The sequence below is a fragment of the Vanessa tameamea genome, chromosome 15, assembly GCF_037043105.1.
Source record: "Vanessa tameamea isolate UH-Manoa-2023 chromosome 15, ilVanTame1 primary haplotype, whole genome shotgun sequence".
Classification (NCBI taxonomy): Eukaryota; Metazoa; Arthropoda; class Insecta; order Lepidoptera; family Nymphalidae; genus Vanessa; species Vanessa tameamea.
The window spans coordinates 5,594,084-5,616,082 of record NC_087323.1 but is presented as its reverse complement, the minus strand read 5'-3'; the positions used below and the strand labels follow the sequence as shown (position 1 = coordinate 5,616,082).

At 29.2% G+C, this 21,999-nt stretch overlaps 1 protein-coding gene across 1 annotated transcript in view; it reads right to left on the bottom strand.

The window, feature by feature from the left end:
- Nucleotides 1-21,412, bottom strand: part of LOC113399082 (activating transcription factor 3) — a 45,604-nt gene extending 24,192 nt beyond the window's left edge. The window contains exon 1 of the mRNA XM_026638115.2: nucleotides 20,916-21,412. The gene's annotated coding sequence lies outside the window, so the exon portion shown is untranslated. The remainder of the gene's footprint in view (nucleotides 1-20,915) is intronic.
- Nucleotides 21,413-21,999: the final 587 nt, after the last annotated feature.

The window sequence follows — 21,999 nt, the reverse complement described above, 5'->3', positions numbered from 1 at the left end:
AACGTCTACTACGCGCAATGCATTGACATATATCAGAGATTCTTAACGGTGAATGCGTTTTTTTTTTTTAATTAACGGTCAAGAAATTTCATGCTCTTCCTAAAATTTCAATCGAATAGTTGATGGTCAACCTTGTCTTGATTTAATAACGTATCTTTCCAAGAACCGGTAATTTAGTGAATTAGACAGAAATAAATTAGTTATTAGATAGTGAAACTTCGTGACGTTGGTTTCTATTAGTTAACATTTGTAGGCCTCGTGTGACCTTGGATACGGGCAGCTATAATTAATAATAATAAAAAACTTTGTATTAAAGTTTGGACGTACATCATTAATCATAAAATATTTCCTTGCTTCCGTCTGTTCGTCTTTACATAAAAAAATAAGAAACAGGACGACAAATAATAAAGATATATCTTAAGATTTTAATAATCATAAAGGTATTTGGATATAATCGGTTGAATGTTATTTAAAATATTAAAAAAAAAATACAAAAACCTGCATTTATCCTCGTTTTTAAGGTCACCCATCAAACTATTGGCAATCACAGGCTAGGTCTTGCGTAAGGACTAGGCTAGCTACATAATGTATGTAAGTTAACCGCAGTAGCACATCAGGTGGGCGTGGCCTTGTTTGCGAAGGTGTCTCATTGGCGGGTTGTGAATGGCGGTTGCATTTCACTTAGATCTTTCCTGACTACTAAACAGCGATTTTCACGATTGAGTCATTCGATTTTACGGTTTTATCGACCTCCAAATTGAGGCAGGGCCTAGAACATTTGCATATTCTTTAATTGTTTTTTATATTCATAATCATTTTGAGTTTATTTCATGTAATAAATAAACTTTCCTTGAACGGTGGTAGAGAATAATAATTGCTTTTGGCAGCTGAATCTTGATTCTTTTGTAATGTTTTGACTACTACAAAAAAAAGAATTTGTACTCATTTAGTTTTTATAAAGGATATTAAAATATTTCTTATTATTAATAACAATAACAAAATATAAATCGAATCCGGTAATTAAATATTCGCTACAATCTCAGAACAAGATTATTCATTAATTGAAATTATTCGATTTATTCATTTTGATAAGTATTCGTATTTTTTTAATCTGCAGGTCAATAGTGTCATTATGATTCTAGAAACAATAACAAATATCGAGCACTTAATTGTCAATCTTAAAACCATCGTATTACCATTCGTAATTACAAAAATGTACTAAGAAATTATCGTAAACATTTCTTGACTTTCATAATCGTATGTAAAAATACATGATCTGTCATTGGGAAATAGATGAACAGTAATAAAGCATTAGCGACAAATGTTCCTGCTCAAATATCACAGATAAAAAACAAAAAAAAGAATTTACTGCTTTGATCACATCTGTTCCATAGACTACGACTTCGAGCGTTAAGACTTTGATTAGACATTCAAAATAACGAACAAAGACTCTATTTTCATAGACAATATAAATTCAGCTCACCGAGACAGGTGTAAATTAACTACATTCAATTTAATGTGAAAAGATCTATTACAGATTGCTAATGAAAATTAAAACAATGATTTCACGATAATATATCATACAACAACGCAAAAACAAATTAAATCCACCTACGTTTTGATAATTATTTAAAAAAAACTATTCACGAATAAATACATTTCATTAAACATGACCTAAATATTCGTACAAAGATACGAATCGCTGAAGTAAACGACCGAAAGCTTATAAGAAACGGTTAAAAAGTATTTATATAGGGACTTATATCCTAAAAGACGGCAAAACGCAAGGTCTCATCCATTTATTCATATAAACATTCGAAGCAGGTAAGGTCCGATCTGACCTAGATCTTATGATATATCGACAGGATACAAAGATATATGTATTTTCGCAAATCGTCATTGTACGTTTGAATTGCAATACATCAAACAAATAAATGTTGTTTATGCTAGAAAATATCTGTTGCAATAAATTGTTTTTAAAATTGAGTTAGAAATAATAATTAGGTATACGAGGTAGATTTCAAATTGTTTTTATGACCTAATTGTAATTTTCTAATACCTCATATTTTAACAGTACATTTTTTATTTTGATAGATTCACTGATTCTTAGTTAGATTTGCTTTTACCTAATGTTTAGATATAAGGAGATATGTATGGACTATCTCAGGAATGTAGATTAGAAAATGCTTCACCTAAGGGTGAGTAGTACAAAGCAATGCTTACACTGTCAATGTACCGCGAACCAGATATTACGATGCAGAGACGTCATATTTGCGTGTTTATTTATAATTTACTAAAAAAGCCCAATGTAATAAATAGACAAAGAATATTTTAAAACATAAAAATAAACATAATTCTTTAATAAGACGGAACGGACAACGCAATGTTTTCTGTACACAATGACAACTAGAACAAAGGGTTCCAATGAAGAATAGAATATAACATTCAAAATAAACATACGCTGCGAATAATTTAGATAGTTTCAAAACATTTCGCTCATTGAAATAGCCCTTACATTTATTTTCTCATCTCGTTTGATATATTTATCATAGAATTCATCTCATTCCTCCTTTTTGAAAATATAAAAAAAGTGATATATCTGAATTTAGTTCAATTTATTTATTAAAAACTGCGTTCCTCATAAAGTAGTGTGATACAATTTTATAAAGTATATTTATTGCGTTATCGAATAAAATATGCTAATTAATAAAATATTAACTTAGTAGGTAATTGATGATACACCTTTAAATTTCATTAACACCTGTCATTTGTTTTACTAATCGTCATCGATAACGAGATCACGTTGAAATATGAGAGCGAGTTTTCCGACGCTGACGCTTCAAATTCCACCTAACGTACACTTTGTATGCGAGTGACATTGTAATATGATCACTGTTATAGTCTAAACAAATACAAAGCTGCATATATATATTATAATAACACAAAAATTAATGATTCGTCAGGGCATTCCCCTCTCTCACTCCGTTTGTCAGACAACATCCATTTATTCTGGGTCGCTGTGAAAATACTTATTATGTAAGTGCATGAAATACAATGTTTGGTGTTTGTTGTGTAAAATTTAGCGCTCGTTAACATGTAAAAAGTGATCCGTTTGTGTAATTATAAGTTACCAAGTAACACTTACCTACGAAAATTTTACATATTTAGTGTATCTCAATCTAAATTGAAACATAACGTAAGCGTAACGTAGATTAGTTTCTATGATCTCTAATATTTTTAATATAATTTTTTAATAATAAAAACATACTCGTGTATAAATTTTGCGGTGACGATTTCAATGATCCTATTTTACTTACGCCACGAGTGGTCACATAAAAAAAAGGAATAAGCACACTACACACACACACACTACACACTCTAACAAGTAGGGGATTTTTTCTTCTCTGCGACTTCTATCATAATATTTTTACGAATAACATTTGATTAGAAGATGCTTAAGGATTCATGAAAATAACTTTGGACATATTATATAATATATTAATATTTTTCGTGCCTGGCACAGCGCCCGTGGGCCTAGCGTATTACCAAACACAAACAATTTACTTGCTAATGGATGTCTCGAATGAAATAAATCACGACAACAGATATGCGAGTGGAGTAATAGGAAGATTCGATTATGAATACAATACATTGTTCTGTCATAGAATTGTCTTATTAGATAGTCTTTTGTTATAGAAATTATACAAAACGATCAAACGAAACTTTCCTTCAAACATTTGTAATAACTCTTGAAATTAATTAATTTGTAATAATTCGTAAAAACAAAAATATTATGAACTGCTGTCGGCAACATGCTAGCGCCAAATTTTTAGAGGAACATCAAATAACACAAAATATTTAATATAGTGACACAACAGCACTGTTTCTCTTCAAATTCCTTAGGCAAATTGTTATAGATGTTTTTAAAGAGTTCTTTTTCTACGGTCTCAATAAATTAAACGTTAAGTCGGCCCTGCTTAATATAAAATAATTAGATTTCACATTATTTCAATTATATTAATTCTGCAACATTTTAGTATATTTTAATAATATCCCGATAAAATGCACAATATACGATACGACCTAATTTTCCTGGCACGCCGCCCGCGATGTGTTTTTTCAAATGACATGGGGAAGCCATCCGTCATTTTTCTTTGTTATTTTACACCTAATACTTCATTCATAATTTGACACTTAACTAATAGTACAAAAATCAAAACAAAATGATGTCTAAATATGTTTAGTTTGTGTATTTTTAAATTCAATTATAATTTCCACGTGTGGAATTTCCATACATCCTAATACTTACTTACTTGAACACCTCGAACGCTGTGTTCTATTATCACCAGAAAATTGTATTTTATAATTTTTAAAGGTTAATTTTAATTTAATAGACTAAGTTAATTTATTAATAAAGGAAAAAAGTGTCTGACTGAATAACGCCTAAGTATAATTATTTATCAATTTTAATTTTATCAGCTTTACAGATTACAAAGCATAAGCCGACCATTCATTGCTTGAATTGATTAATTAATATCCATTGAATTGCTAATGAATGGTGCGAATAAAAACTAGGAAGGGTAGAACCGTAGAACAATCGATATTCTTACTCGAGTAATTAAAAGACGGACACAAAAGATTTATCAAGATATTAATATTATTTTTTGATCACTATGATTATATTTAATTTGTAATATAAAAAAAAATATATAAATATAATATATATTTATATAAAATTTTATTTGTAATATACAGTAATGATATTATTGATATAAAAAATGACTACTTATTTTTCAGTTATTTTGAAATTTGCCGTAAAATTTGATAGGTATCTGTCATTCATTCGATCATTGTCGGTTCTTTTACACCAAAACGTTCAACAACTTTCAAATGGAAAGTAAGGGTAAGGAATTAAATATGCAAAACTGTTCTTCAAAATTATGGTTAATTCACCGATTTTGACAAGTAATTGAGACTGGCCAATAAACAGAAGATTAATTACAGTGCACTGCAGAATCACTTGTACACGCACTATTCCTTCTAATAGTTCGATCGGACGGTATTCCGAGACCACCAGGGATTCAATTCTTGTAACAGATTATCACGTTTTATTTAAATTATTATTTATATTTAATTATTTTAGTTTTATTTAAATTATCAAATTAGTATATCGTATACGATATATCGTAATAGAATTAGCCTCCAGATAGACATTGAGCGCAGGACGACTTTACGTATTTAAAAACCAGACACTGAAAGCTTTTCTCGACGGAAAAATCTAAATTTATTCCAAAATCAAAAATAGACAAATATTTAGTAAAAGAAAGAAAGCTAATAATCATAAATTTACATTGTATGTTGTTTAATTATCATAAAGTTATAACGACATTTTAAATTCAATAATAACATAACTTGGTAGGACCTGTAATTTTTTGGTACCCAATTTAAATTTCGTGAAATAGATGAAATGAGAAAAGCTTATCGCTTTGCCGTGAAACATAAGAATAATTTCGCTTCCTCGAGACAAATACATAGGTATATGAAGTTTACTATTTCACACCTTAAACTGTTGGAGTTGAGCCAACATTCAAATCGTTCGGAACTACCTGTCGAACATTTTACTGCTTCCTTTGCTAAATAATATACTTAAAATAAATATAGATATGGATTACTTTTTTTGTAAACGTTTATGTACCGAACACATATATATTTATACTATACAACACAACAAAGATTTCTTAGCAGTAAGAATTATGTATTTATAAAACAAATGTAATGCTAAACATGATTAGAGAAAAATGAACTTTATACAGTCGTTTTGGGGTGGAATTTATTTAAATGAACATATTAACGACATTACAAAATATTTCTCACAAGTAATAAAATTGTAATGAGCTATCAAATCTAATACGAAAGGAAGTTACATCAAACTAAAGCCATGTTTTTTTCATTTCCTATCATAAAGAATATTTATTCATATTATTCAATTTTGATAAACGATCAATACGGCGTTATATGACAAGCGTGGGCGGGCGTTTTTTCATAAAACATTTTGCTTCGATCAACCTGGATTTGTGCCAAGTTCTGTTAGATAATACGTGTGTACATCTTCTTATAGTTGACTGTTTTAACAGAATGTATAAAACATGTTTTTAAATAAACTTTAATTTTTATATGTTAGCAAGGCTATATTATATATAGTTAAAACGAATTACTTTAACCTTGTTTTACTATTCTATCGCGTTCGAAAACAATCCATTGAATCAGAACGCTTACTTATTTCTTATTTGAAATGAAAAGTCGAGAATCGGTCTACTCTACATTTTAATATTTTTTTTTTATATCATAAACTATTTATTAAATTATTCTTAAATCTTAATATAAAAAAAGAGAATTATAATAAAATTGGAGATTAAATTCATGCTACTAGACGGTTTTTTAAGCTCAATCATTGGCTGCAAGAGATAATACACTTTTATTGTTAACATTGACGTAATTTCGTGAAGGTAATATTTTTGTACGCTTAGTGCACGTCATGTGCACACATGTGTACCAAAATGTTCACACCCAATACACATTAAAATTAAATAATAGCTCAAGGCCCGGCTATTTTAGTTTTATACCGCGGTCTACGTCTCGCGAAATTTTTTTTTAGTAATCAAATCCTTCCTGTCAAAACACTGGAAGCGTGGCTGTACAGCACAATACCTTTGACTTGTCCAAGTATATATACTTTAAAAATACAATACTTACAATACTTTTAAAAGAAATACTTAATTCGTTGTCTATAGAATATTTCGGTTTAATGTAAGTTACAGCTAGCAATGTTTAGTTTAAAATCGATGATGTCAATTTATTCAATATAATATGAAGCACAAAATGCATATCGAAAACCGGCAAAAAATTCTTTTACTTATTGTCTAAGAGAACACTAAAATTAGAACAAAATATAACCAGTTGATTCTCCTCACATAATATACATTGCAACTATAATTAAATAAAACTGCTAAAAATTTCGGATTCTCCGAACGAAATATGATAAATAGTTCTTTACAATTAATTTCAAGTAATATATGTGCATCATAAATGCCTTTACCTTCAAAACATCGTAAAACGAACAACACATAAATAACCTTGAAACATAATTAATGTTAACAAATTAACATATTTATTTACATTTTATGGTGACCATAGTGATAATCCATCTATAATTTTCAAATTAAATATATAAGTTAGAAACAACGTATTTTAATTTGATTATAACTTTATTTGTTTATTTATTTTGTTTAGAATTGTTATTCTAATATTATGATTTTCTAAATTCCAAAACAAATTACAATGTATTTTTTTAACTGTGTAGTTTTGATACTCTACATCCTACACGGACGAAGTTTTGATCAAAAATGAAATTAAATATTAATCTAGCAATCTTATTACTTCTAATGGTGCCAAGAATATTGGTTCTTTTTTCGCTCGTACAATGGGAATTGCGATTCAAAGGAAAAATGATTATGCTTGCATTCTGAGTATCGTTGACCAAGTCATGACTTAAACGGTAATTAATTTTAGATACAGTATAATGTATTTGGAAAATCATATTCAAACATATATGTGTAAAGTACTTTTTATTACATAAGTTAAGTACTTTAAAATATAATTAACTTTATATTATTACTAGACAGGTTGCTTATCATCTAATCCGCATAAGTACAATTAATTGCTTATAATAGAATTTAACTATTACAAAAATATTTAAATTAACGCATTATTTTATTTAATATACATTTTTTAAAAGATTAAATGAATAGTTAAATATATAGTTGGAACATATCTATAATTATGCAATTATAAATGTCGATACATTTATATACAATATAATAATTTACTATTTATATATAATAATAAAATATATTCGTAACTGTACCGCGTATGCGAGTCCGACATTTAACAATGTACATATATTCTAAAGAAAGTATTGAATATCTTAATTTATTAACAACTAACAATTTTTATTATAGAATATACTTGTTAAAATACTAATGAATTCATAAAACAATTTTCGGATGTTAATTACGATATTAGAAAACATTTAAAATAATTTTTGAATGTTCGTGATCGCCACACCTGCAAGATGGAGGTTAGGTCGGCAATAACCAAATTTTTATGAGAAATATTCCTAATTTATCAGCAATTTTATTTTTTAAATGACTTTTTAGATGTTTTGGATGTTTCGTCATTTTAAAGCTAGTTTGAATGAAGCGATAGAATACTCATCGTTAAAAATCGATAGTTATTAATAGAAAACAGCAATGTGATATAAAATGATGTCTTCAAACAGACCGCATTTATCGTACATGCAGTGCGATACCGACAAATTGTTATTGAGTAGCGTTCGGATGACCTCCTGCACTCTAGCTCCGTTATGAGGTTAATGTGTGTCTCCGAGTGTATGCAAGTTTTGTACAATATTTGCGCTAATTATAATAAGCAATAAGTATAGGATATGTTTTAGAAATTACACTATAAACTATTTGCTAATCAAAATACGGTTTTGCTAGATATATTTTTACGAAACAACTTACAAGACTTGTTTTTAAATGATCAAGTATCTAAGTGCATTAAAAGAAATCTATTAAGGCATTAAAAGACAACATTTTTTTATGTACTTGATTAATAAAGCTATTAATATCTAAGTACTTACATATTATGTCCATGCTTTGAATTATTTAAATCTATTGATTACATACGTGAAATAATATATGAATAATACGTATCATATATTGTAACATACTTATAATGCTGTAAAATATCGACTCATTTTTAAACCAAAACGCCAATACATAAATACAATATTTATAAAAACCGATCATTATTCTTATATTGCGATTTTTATTATTAAAAGTAAAAAAAATGCAGTTGACGGCTTATCTTTAATGGTAGTATTTATTTTTATTTAACCACACTTTTTTTATCTTAGAGTCTAAACTGTTTGTGTTTTATGTTTAAATTATTAAAAAACATGATGTTTTATAAATAATAAAAATTCCAGCAGTAGACTTTATTCATATTTTAAATGGGTCTTGAATTACGAGCGGCGTATAATTTGCAGCATCATTATCTACATTCTCTAGAATCTGTACTTTACTGTCGCGTCGGCTCGTTTGATGTAGGACGGCGAGATAATTAAGGAATTAATGATCTGATACATGGAGGTTGTTTTTATCACAATCAAGAATGCGCTATCGGGCGCCTCACTTACCTCAGTGCACTAATTCACAGATTTAAGGCCTTGAGATTCGTTAGCAGATTTAGCAGCTCCCAAATTGTAAGTCGGGGTCACTTAGATTTTTATGAGTAATGCAATCACATCAAGTAACCAAATATATTATTTGAGTGCTTATTCTATTTTATGATCTTTATAGTTAATTGGTGTATTTAATTATCGCAATACTTGAGTGAATGTCTTAGTTTGAATTAACAAATTTAATAACTAAGATTTCTTTTTCGAAGTAATATCTCAAAAAGTTATTTTCTCGAGTTTATATATCCGCCCTTGCTTTGGTATAATGTAGAATTACGATAAAATAAATAAACCTACAAATAAATATGTGATCAAAAAATTGGTACCCTGCTCAAACCAATTTCTCCGCAACGCTCTATTAACTTTTGTTTTTCTTTGGCGCCAGTATGTACCAGAAAAGCCTCCACACCATCAACTTTTCGATTACGTTGACTTATTTTTACTTATATAAATGTGAATGTTGATATGTTTTTATGTTTGTGACTTAATCTCGATGCAACAGCCGAAAGAATTCGCCAAAATATAATAGGTATGTCAGATACGATATGGGATATATTTCTATTAAAGGCGAAGCGGGCTGGTCTGATCCAATAATGTACAACTTACGAACAGTTCAAATGTATCTATTCAACATAGATATTAAATTTAGTAATTGATAGTCAAAGCAGAAAACTAACCACTGTTTCGTAAAAGGAATTATCCTTATCTGAGAAAAACCGGCGCAAATAACTGAGTGAGGATTTTCGTCGAAATTTAGAACATTTAATTTTCAATATTTCGGAGAAATAACTACTAGTATCACGAATACGTTAACAGTTAAGGTAATGGTCACATTTCTAAAATGACTATCTGTAAAACTATTTGCTTAATTTTTGTTTTAAAAGCTCATTAAGGTATAGATAACAGGTAATACGGTACATTGTTTCTTAAATTGTGTCCATGTTAATAAAATGCGAGTAGATGTTTGATAGTAACAGTTCTCAGTATAATTAAGATTGCTATCTGTGTATTTGTACAAACTTAATGTTTATGATTTCAAGTACAACCAACGTAGTTAACGTCAACTGTACGATTTTGTTTTGCTAAAACTTTATTATTTTTCCATAATTAACGCCGTAAGGAATTAAATAAAACTTAGTGTATGTAACCTTGGAATAACTGTATTACAATTGAATTATAATATAAATAATTTGAATTAAAACTTAAATACACGATATTTATTAACAAATGTCTTTGGTTTTTAGAGGTAGATTAGTGCGATTGACATTTAATAAAAATTTCGACTACTAATATTTACTTCTAAAAAGATTTAGTTTATTATTATGAAAATTATGTGACACGATAATTGAAATTATTATAATAATTAAGAATTTTATAAAAACAACTTTTATCTACGACAATATAATATTATATGTATAGAAATAGTATGAAATATAACAAGCTTCTTGTAAAATGTGATAAACAGATATCACATTTTACAAGAAGCTTGTTTATCTTTATCCAGATACCGTGTATCTGAATACAATTAATAAGAAAATATGTATTTTATTTTTTAAATGAAACATATGAAAACCTAAATGTTTTAAAAATAAAACAATTTCTTTCTGTCAGAGATAGTTTACAGCGAAAAGGTTAGTCTGACCTTTCGTTGGTCTATTTCAATGTACTTTTAAGCTTAGGAAATAATATATCGTCACGCTATCGCATAGTATTATTTATTTATTGATGATAAGTGAGTGAATTAGTAATTATAAGTCATGACATCTTTGGTGTCAGATTTGGCAACGAATTGCAAGGAACTTACTGTCTCTACCGTTGCCAATTTCCGTAGGTAGATATAAGCTCCTTAATGTTATAACCTTCCTTACTTTATTATCTGTGGAGACGTGATTTAATCACTTGGCTGAATAATTCTATATTAATATTTTAAATAATTCTGAATTGTACTCGTACGATTAAATATAAATAAACTATTCGTATTGTAAAAAATAAAAAAAAATAAAAATTATTATTGCAATATTATCATAAAAAGGATTTTAACTTCAATCAAACAGACGAGACGGAATGAATCTCCTAAATAGCTGGCAAGGCTAATGGCACAATGGAGGCGTCAATAGATCGCATTCCGGGTCCGACCCGTAACCTGATTACAGTGCTTATTGGGTCAACGGCTACTCGATTATAATATTTGAATGTTTTTTTAAAATTTATAAATAAGTATGAAATCTTATATAATGTTACGTGCTAGTGTTGTTCATTATATTTACTCCAATCCGATATAGTTAGTAAGCTTATAACTATACTGTTTCGAAGATATCAGTACTTAACGATAAGACTGCTAAACCTGTATGTTATTTAGCGTGATTATTTATTTAGTGATATTATTTTTCTTTAATATTGTTTATGTAAAGTTGCTTATTATTATAATAAAGCAATATTTGTCACACTGATGTACCTAATTAATAGTGGAAATAAAAAAATTATGTATATCATATAAACAAAAAAACATATTATACGTATCGCTTGTCACATTTTCAAACAAAGAACGGAATAAGAGTAAAGAGCAGGAGCAGTTTAAGCGTTTAAGTATTCAGCCGGTTTATCATTATTTAAATATTCAATTTATTTGTCATAATTTATGGTTTTATTGTATGTTAAACTTATTTATAATTTACTGGAAATTGCTTTTGTAATAAACTTGATGTAATTGGACAAAAGGCGACATAAGGCAACTTAAAAAAAAAAATTCTTTTATGTATATTCTGTTAGCATAATAAAATACATATAAACATTGTTTTTTTTTTATTTAATTAGCAGTACCCTAAATTAATATAAACATTATTTGTTATACTTGACATATAAACAAATTTTCCATTGATAATTTAGTCCTCATTGAATTTTCTCTTATCTAAGTTAATAAAGGATATAAAAACGCCTGTCCCACATACAGATAAAACAGCTGGCAAACTGTCCATATAGAGCGAAGTAAACGGGCTCGGATAAAGTTGTTTACTTTAGACGTTGAACCAATATTTGAGAACCCACTCAGGTCAGGCAAAGACGCCTCGGCCATTTGCAAGTGCAAATTTTCCGAGATAAAAAATAATCTCCAAGGGGCTTATTAAGATGACGACGCAATAAATAATCGTTGCCTCTTTTAACATAAAACTTGATAAATTAAGGACGAGATATGTTGCGGAATTCAAGCATACAAAATTTATTTTATTTTTCTTTCAATATACTACTATTGGTATTTGCTTTGAGCAAGTTGTTTGCAACACTTACAAAATTACCAACAAAGTGAAATGTCACAAATAGTTCATAAATATGATAGAATATTTTGTAATTATTTAATTTTGAATGTAAACAGTGCTATAACTTATAAAATAGAATTTGTATATCTGAATGCGCTAGACTCCGGAACTATAAGTACGATTTGAAAATGATTTGCATTCGACAGCATAAAATCACACTAGTCAGAAGAGTAACCATAAATATTCGTACTTGGCGGTGAAGGAAAACATCGCGAGGAAACCTGCACGTGTCCAATTAAAGCACTGTGCTAGAATAAGGCTCAGAACCTTGTCGTTAAAAGAACAGGCCTATTCTATGCAGTGTGATATTGACATGTTCCTTTAAGTCACTTTTCGCAGTTATTTGCTCATCATATGTCTTTAAATGCATTTATAGTTTAAAATGATCGCGGGTACAATCACAGGTTGCGGCTAGTATTATTGGAATTTCAATGAATACATTGCAATAACGATAGTTAATTTTGAATTGCAATATAAATATATGTATAAGAAATAGATTATTTCATTTCCTACCAGGATGTAGGTTATTATAACTAAATATTCAATTCACGCCGCGCACTCAAGATGAATCACAAGTAAGATTTATCAGTGTGGATTCTTTCTTGAATATTAACCATAAATAATAATACCCGAAGAGTAATTATTAAATTATAAACTCTAAAAAATATAAACATATTAATTCTTATGTTACTAGAATAATTGTCTTAGAGATAACATAGTATTCCTAAATCCAATGAAATATGGAACGAAAAATCATTATCTATGGATAAAACAACTATAATGTGAGTCGAGTATGTACAGGCAACATACACTTGCCTAATTATCTTGATCGCATCTTAATAGAGCTATATATTCAGTTTTATTTTTCTATTTTCGGAATATTGTCGGAAATGTGATATAACAATAAAATATTAGTCCGAACAAATTCTAGGTATTTTTAGTACGAACTCATAAACTCGATCTAGAATATTCTGGAAATGTTCCGTAAATTGCCTGTGTAATTCGAAAAGGACCTTCAACTGCCATTATTAACACACATTTAGTATTGTTCTATTAATTTTTGGCAGCTATTTCATTCAACAAAATGTGTAACTCAAATAATAATTTGCGTGACGTTCGACGTTTTCTAATCAAGATGGTCTTGAGTTTTTACGTTTCATTCATTTTTTGAATATTAATCTTTATTTACGTTCTGATTAGTTGGCATATACAATTATCATTTATGAACAATCTGTCGGGGGCGGGACATAGCAAAAAAGTATACAATAATCTTTACCTTCATTAAGAATTGCGAATAAGTTTATAAGATAAGATCTTCGTATAGCAATAAATAAAAATGTAATTGATAAGTTTATTTAATTACTTTCAAACTAGAGAACTGAAAATAAAGCAAATCATTCTAAGATTTCGTTTCTTTTCTCTACAATTCTCATGAATGAAATTATATTTCGCATTTAATATTTGTTAATGTTTAAAGGATTTGAAATTATTATTTCAGTCTACACGTTTATAATGTGACACAATTAATTACTTACGGAAGTTTTGGATGTTAAAACTTCGTTTTCTCAATTATAATATTTTTTATTAAATTTGGGATAAAATGTTCGAATTTCAAATTATTCTATTGAAGGGCAAAACAAGACAATTATTCTGGTTGACGATGTTGTGTAACTGCATGCATACAAAAATAACTTTCAATTACTCTGAGCGAACGTGAACGTAACACAAAGTGACCGGAGATTACTGTCAAGATTTACTAAAAACGCTATAATTCATCAGATTGATTGAGTTTCACCCACGTGTGAGTGGGGTGTACCCTTACGCATCTTTAGTAATCAGAATATCACGACGATCGGTGGAGTACGTTACGTACGTAATAAGCAAACGTGAATTTCGCATTTACAATATTAGTTAGGATGCGATAGACAATTATTCCAACCGTTAAATATTTCAATTATCACTAATGAATATCCAAATAACATCTACTGGTAAACTGACCTTAAAAACCAAACCGATTAGTAAAAAAATAATTAAACAAACACAACGACATATCATTGAGCAATAGGTATATGAATTTATAGATGCCCACTCGAGTTTGTCAGAAAACTTCTCGAGAGTTACCGAATGCCCACATATACAAACATTTGTTTTGTTAAATTTGATATGTGTTGTAATACCCTACTAAAATTGAAAATTGACCTCTACACAAGGGCATCTAACGAATTGTATTGAAACAGTGGCGTTAATTTATTATTTCTGTAAACGCATGACTTCCGCCCTTTGAGCAGTAGGAAGTGATTAAGTGTTATTTCGATAAAAAACTAACAAAAGTTTGAACATATTATTCTCACGATGGTACTAGTACTTACCTAAGGCAAGTGTGAAGGCAAAATGAACTCTGTGTTATATGACGAACGACTGCTTTTTCTTCAGAATTATTATTGCAATAGGCAAAAATATCTAAATTTACTTTGAATTTAAAAATACGTGTTTTACTTAAACATCAACGCAACACTGAACAAGATTTTCTTTTCATTATAATATTGTAATAGTCTCTATGCCTAATCTTAAAAAGACGTGACATTTTTGAAAATCCGTTCTAAAGTCGGTTTATTTTCTAATCAGCAACAGTTTAAATGTGAAGGCTCATTATGCGCGGTGTTTACAAATGTGTGCGGATATGTATATGTGTGGGTGTGTTATAAACAAACATGTACTAATTAACATTAATTCATATGTGTGTAGGCCTTGTCCGTTGCATGTGTGCCACGTCTTATCACGGATACGTACATAGTCAACGCTATTATAATATAGAACTTGAGAATACGTTCTTATTGTTACTTTGCAATAACTTTTAATGTCCCGTGTTAACAAAAACACATTTTCACAGTACTTACTATACTAAATAAACTGTTACATAATATTCAAAGACTGTTTCAGTACGAAACAAACTTGCTATTTCTAAACATATATGTATGTATATGGCAGAGTACTCTGTCTAATAATAGACTCTATGTGTATCATTGTATTATCCTATCGTGTTGATGACTTTATTTGCATTTAAATAATAAAACAAATGTAAAAGAAACACTCGTTATGAATATTTAAAATGAGAACTCCACTACGTTATAGATCAATAAAAACATGTCTGTCCAATAGTATTATCATGGTATGATGTTATAAAATAAAGTAATACTTTATCGAATTTATTTGGGAGCAAAATTAGAAAGAGGCATTTTAATTTATAATAAACATTTTTAACAAAATATCAAGAGAAAAATACTCGTGTTTATTTAATACGCATGCTTGAAAGATTATTGGTTACATTAAACCTTGGCGAAACGCACATTTGATAGATGGAGCCCTGTTAAAACAATTATTTCAGTCCGTCCATGGACGGTTATAAAAAACGGCATTGCGTAGGCGACGAAACTCATTCATAAGAATCATATTGTTTGTTCGAGATGTTCGTGTAATATTGGTCATATTGATAACATTAAATTTCGTAATCGAGTTTGTTATTACGATCAATAATATATTATGACAGTTTTAAAATATAATACTGTTTTAATTTAAAACATTTATTCAAATGATAACCTACTGATAACTATCTCTTAAAACCTACATTTCTCTGTATCCAAGCAATTCATAATACTTTAATGGCCAACTAATAGCAAAAAATTGAATAAAGAGCATTCTATTTATAAATTTCATAAAAATTATTTCATCTTAAAAAAAATACAAGAACGTATTAGTGTACACCACTAGCAACAAAAATGGTATAAGTTCTTACGCAAGTAACCTTAAGAATATTTATTTAAGAAAAATGCAGAAATATCAAGTGTTATTCATATTAGCTTACAATATGTAGTTGTTCCAAGAAAATAAAACATTATGTAACGTTGTTTTGTGAGGAGGCAATCCTTTTTGTGTAATGTTTTCAATTTCCTCATTTCTTTGTAAGGATTAAGTATTAAGCATATTAATATTTTTGATAGAGTGTATTTTTTATTTTTGAATCAAATAACAATTACAAATAACTATAACTAAATCAATACGATTTACTTTGCTAAGAAATATTGTGCTTGAATTAATTTGTTGTTGTTTAAAAAAGGAACTATATGTTAGCTTTATTTTTTATTAATTATTTATAATTGAATTGAATCACAGACTGTACTAAATATTAGTCATACGACATATAATATGAAACTCATTACATAACAATTGATAATGAATATTCAGGATGTTCAACTGTTAATGTTCTATTGACGGATTGACTCACAAACCATGCCCTCTCACAATAGAAGAAAAAATATATATTAATAATTGTATTTATTTCTGGTATAATGTTATTAGCGATTGATGGACCATAATTTTTTTATGATTATTAAAAACATAGATATAGGCTATGGTTTCGATTTTGTATCTGTGCTGACATTTTTTATATATATATATATATATATATATATGTACTAAAACATTGTAATGGGGTCATGTCTGTACAATAAAATTTAAAAAAAAGAATGACATGAATATTTGGAATGTATACGAAATGCTTGATCATGACATGTTTTTAAACGAATAGACGCTTTCATCTTTCTATTGTACATTCATTTGAAAATTTATATTTAGATGTTAGTTACCTAATCACGTTCTAATCACTGGATCGATTCTAAAGATTTTGAGTTTCTATCGTTGGTTATGTAAAAAAATAGGACATTGGACAATTTCTGAGCCGAGCGGAGATGTTAAAACACGTACATCTTAACCGATGATTGCGGGTTCAAACGCAGGCAAACACCACTGAATTTTCATGTGGTTAATTTGTGTTTATAATTCGTGCTCAGTGGTGAAGGAAAACATCGTGAGGAAACCTGCATGTGTCTAATTTCACCGAAATTCTGTCATATGTGAATCCACCATCCCGCATACGAGTAGCCTGGTGGATTATGCCCCTTCTCCTCAAAGGGAGAGGAGCCCTTACCCCAGCCGTGGGAAATTTACAGACTGTACTTGTAGACAATTTCTACATTATTTTTATAAAAAAAAAACAATTTTCTTTTACCAAGATTATAACAAATACCAGAGATAAATGCGTAAAGAGATTTCGTTTATGTCGATAAACTAAATCTTATTACGGACTTATAGCCTGTCTTAAAAAGATTTATCACTGTGCCCTGTAATGAAAATGTATTGAACATAAGAAAGTGCATCGGAATAGTGTTGCACCGACACCGCTCAGAAGATTAATTAGTTAATAACTTTCGTGCACTTTTAAATCGATATTTTATAAGTCCTGCTTCACAACAACCGTAGAAAACGCGATCGTGAAATGTCAAAAATATCGCATAGCATGCGACATTTACTACAATAAAATTACCACTCTTAAAAAGTACATACATCAAAACAGCGCAACGCCATAAGTTTCACGAGTGAGATAAGAAGTGATTTCTTACAGGATATCACTGCTGATTTCAATCTTTTGACCTTAATTATCAGGTACTTCTTGTTATTTTAACATGCCAAACTAAACGTTAAATTGAACAATCGTTTAATTTTCATCAAGAAAATCGTACATTGTGTACAAGGATATGTATAAAAGAATCATTATCTAATCAGATAAATATATATTACATAAAAATATACGCCTCCTTTATGTTATACTTCTTATTATCAATATGAAACATAATATCCAGCAAAAGATAAAAAAAACAGTGCGCGTGTGCTAAAGCCTTTAGGCAAAAAAACATATCCCGATATTTATTAACTATATTACAATTCATTTAAAGATATCGATCTTATATCAATCAACTAAAATCGAACAAATTAACTTATTTATTAGTCACAGTAACCAGGTCTTTCTTAATCCCGGTTGTAGGGAGTGCAAAAACTCGGGTGCCGAGTGTTAGGGGGGCGCCTCTTAAAGTCTTGGGCAATAGGTAAGGCGACCTAGGAGGATTTTTAAAAATATTTTAAAGGAAGAATGTATATTCCAATTAGAAACACTGCTTACACGCGGATTATGGGGCTTAAGACGGGTCTGTAAGTAACTTGGAGTACGTTACTCATTAAGTCTGTTTAATACTTTTTTACAAAATAATATGCGAGATTTTGTTGCAATAAAAAATCGGAAATACTGTTGCACTTTGGATATTTTTTAATATATTACTTTGGTTTATTCAATTTAGACAAATATATAAAGTAGGTAGAGTAGTTCGAATTCGCCTTTTGACACTGCAAGAAGTATTAACCACTCCTTACACCGCGAATGTATTGCCCATATGGTTTGCCTGTAACTAGCTAACACGCAGTTCAACCAGAAAACTGTGAAACAAAGTATTGATATTATACTTACTACTTTCTTTCTTTTATTATAAACTGTATTACTAATAACTATAAAATTTACTACAAGTAATTACGTAACTATAAAGCATTATTGTAATTAGAGAAATGTTATTATTATTGAGTGCCACTCAAACGATTATCGGGAACATTATTTTGTTCACGGAATTTAAGACTCAAGGGTTTTTCAAGATTCTCCTATCTCTTTCACCAATGCGCAAATAATTTTAAATTACTAGTGGTATTAATAATAACGTAGTATTAAAAATATAAAAAAGTATGTATTAAAAATAAAAAAAAGAATGTGTCAAAATTAGAAGATTAAAAAAATAAATGATTTCAATTGAAAATTGTATTTAAAATAACGCATTATTTTTTGAAATATAAATAACAGCCATAAACGAACGAATTAATAGCTTTTAACGTAATATAATCATTACTCAAGGTTGTAGACCTGTAAAATTACAATGTTATGCGTTTTTATGTAAAGCACAAAATGAGCGCTGCGCCCTGTAATTAATTACCGCCGGACATACTTTATGTAATAAACGATATGTTATAATCTTTGTGTATCATTCGTAATAGTCAAAAATAAATAAACATCTGCGTCTAGTACAAAAACAAATTATGCGTCAGACACATCTATGCCCCATTCTTTTTTGTCAATTTTATACGTATTTAGACGTAAGTAAAATATTATACCTATTTATACAAACCTGATTAATTTGAAAAATAATATAACTGTGATTGACTGACTCATGATAATCTTTATATTTTAAATACCAAATTTTATTTAAAACAATATTACAATAAAGCACGGTAAAAAGATTGTCTTTAAAATGTTTTTATGTTAACATAATGTACGTGTTGATTGGGATAGGCCCAATAACTTATAAGTTAATTACTTACATAATTCGTACAGTAATACCTAGATTAATCAATTTTATATGGAGATAGACAAAGTGAAATGAAACAGTTAATGAAAAAAGTCCACACATAAGTCATTCTTATGTAATTGTACAAAGTTTTATGTTTGACTCGAATTGAACTGAATTTTTAAGAATAATAATCGTAAAACTGAACCAACAGTTCTTTATACATATGGTAATTTTATTCAATCCTTAAGCATAATAGATATAGTAATATTACTATTATCTTTGTTTTAACGAAAATTCTATTTTTATTTATTTATGTTATTCGAGTCATAAATGAACTATTTAAAATAATTTTATTGACATTTAAAAATATATAGAGTTAATTCAGACATTACTTTTTTTATAAAAATAACAGTTATCAATGGATTCCTATCGATTCCAATATGAATATATTTTTTTCAGGGGTTATGTTTTGCACTACGTAATATTTTTGATATTTTTATGCGTGTCATCGTCCTATTAAATAAATATTAATTGCACATAATACGTTATTCGCTTCTCATTTTGTGCAATAATTACACTATTTGGTTTTATTAAACAGTAAAAACACTTTCATGAATCTAATAATTATTAACTTACAAGATTATTAAATTATTAACAATATTATTAAATTACAAGGTAACTTTTATTGCTGTTTACTTAAATTAAAAAAAAACTCTATTAATTTAACATAGTGGCTAGAAAAGTGCATATGCTATCAACTCATGTATACCTACTAGAGATAAAATCGTCGGTATCAATAGGAAAGATATTATATTTTAGGTCAACATACTTATTCGAATCTACTTGGGAACGATAATTAAATTTAAATATTTGTACTCTTTTTTTTATTTGAAGCGCACATAATATTCTGTAACACATGCTAATGAAACGCTAACTAACATAAATCATAAAATCCGTGCGAGATTCGCTGCGCTTCAGCGGAAATAAGCAAACTCTCGACTGAATAAGGAAACAAACATACGTGATAAGAATATCAAGAGGATGCACTTCGTATGTATCCTGATACAAGATCACATTTACCTTAACATGTGCCAGGCACAGCGTGAAGCATCTGGATCAAGTCCTTGTTTACAGCTCCGACTCCGTCTCCGAGATCCAGTACCCTCAGGGTCAAGAATTGGTAACACTGTCGCAATTTCACTGATACCGGCAGCAGGAACCCGAGCCGAAACGCATCCGCACCGCCCGGCACAGCCACAACACGCCGACCGATCAAAACATAGCTCTCACGAACCTTTTCGACACACAGACTCGATTTGCAAAATTTATTCATCGCATCCGCCGAAAACACCTATAATTTTTATGAGCAGGACCGAAATAGGAACGCTCGAACTATCCGTCGGACCCTGCAATGTTATCTTAACACCCGGCACGAATTAGCACCAATAAACTTTTGGAAAACACCATAGGCTGCTAATGCAGGTCGGCAGCCGCCGGAAAACTCGATTTCGCGATACACACGTGAGTGCGAGGCGCTCGCCGGCCACAGTACCGCGCGGTAAACAGAGAGAGCGCGCCTCAACAACACACGCACACATCGATCGGCTGTGCACAGATTCACACATGTTAATGTTTCTCAGCGCGCGCATTCTCACTCGCGACCAAAATAGATATCGCGTCATCGTCCACCAATAGAAAAACTAAGTTATCACGCTACAATTCATTCTGATTGGTAAAGACTTCATTGACGGATTACCTACAGTTCAATTAGCGATTAACTGAAACTTTTTGATAAAACTAAACTGATATGAAATCGTATAGACAATTATTATCGAAATAACTATCAGAAAAGTAATTAAGATTATCGAAGATTTGTAATGTAAGACCTTTAACGACCCTAAGTTCTCGAAATCTACAGAATAAATAATAAACTTAAATTATTATCATAAAGTTCGTTACCGCCGACTCTACCAGAGCTACCTAACGATAAGCGGATTGAAGATTATTAATACCACTTTTCTTTAAATTAAAGTACTTCATAATATTATTTATAATCTTAATCGTTTTATTTTAGAAATATTATATGCTAATTAAAACAACACAGTTGGTATAAAATAAATATATATTTTATTGAAAACGTGTATACATTTTATTATATTATAAG